General features: G+C 45.0%; 1 non-coding gene across 1 annotated transcript; it reads right to left on the reverse strand.

Annotated features, from left to right (window-relative positions):
- Positions 1-252: 252 nt before the first annotated feature.
- LOC129151358 (5S ribosomal RNA) lies at positions 253-371 on the reverse strand. Its single transcript, XR_008558048.1, has one exon. It is a non-coding gene; the product is annotated as a 5S ribosomal RNA (ribosomal RNA).
- Positions 372-943: the final 572 nt, after the last annotated feature.

Genomic DNA, 943 nt, shown 5'->3' on the forward strand with positions numbered 1-943 from the left:
GAAGGGATAGAGTCAGAGTCCTTAACAGGGTGTTGGTTCCCCTTGCAATTATTCTGATAATGACCAAAAGAAAGGAAAAGACCTTGATGTATTCCTCCATCAGGGCATAAAAGCATTCCCAGAAAAGCATTCAGAGGTGAGCATTGTTTATAAAATGCTTAAAAGGAGCAGATGACAGGCTTGAAGTTATCCTTGTTATTATTTCTGATTTGCTGTGTAGTTCTGCCATTTATATACTTTTTTTTTTTTTTAAGCCTACAGCACCCGGTATTCCCAGGCGGTCTCCCATCCAAGTACTAACCAGGCCCGACCCTGCTTAGCTTCCGAGATCAGACAAGATCGGGCGCGTTCAGGGTGGTATGGCCATAGACCATTTATATACTTTTAAATGTTTTTTTAAATTCATTTTTATAGCGAGAGGAAGGGAGAGGGAGAAAGTGAGAGCAAAACATCAATCGGCTGCGTCCTTCATGCCTCCTACTGGGGATTGAGCCCGAAACCCTGGCATGTGCCCTGACCAGGAATCAAACCTTGACCTCCTGGTTCATAGGTCAACACTCAACCACTGAGCCATGCTGACCAGGCCTGGCTACCTTTTGGACATCTAACCAACTAATACACACCAGCCAGGACGCTGCCATTTATATTTATAATGTGATTTGAGAGGCAGCTGTTTCATATAAAGCAACACCTCCCTGAAAACACGCATAGTTTCCTCCAGGCCAGGTGCTGGCAGATGATAAATACAATGCCAAATGCGTTTCCTTTCCAAGGGGCTCTTTCTGCACATTCCCGGGTCCCGTGCGTCTAGATCTTGGCATCTACAAACCAGGTGATGGATCTGTTTTTCCAGAAGGTCTTCCCTGATGCCCCTCTGAAAGCAATTTCTCCCTCTTCTCTACTCTCTTAGCACTTTATCCAACCCTCTGCTAAAATTAACACG

This window comes from Eptesicus fuscus, chromosome 13 (assembly GCF_027574615.1).
Source record: "Eptesicus fuscus isolate TK198812 chromosome 13, DD_ASM_mEF_20220401, whole genome shotgun sequence".
Classification (NCBI taxonomy): domain Eukaryota; kingdom Metazoa; phylum Chordata; class Mammalia; order Chiroptera; family Vespertilionidae; genus Eptesicus; species Eptesicus fuscus.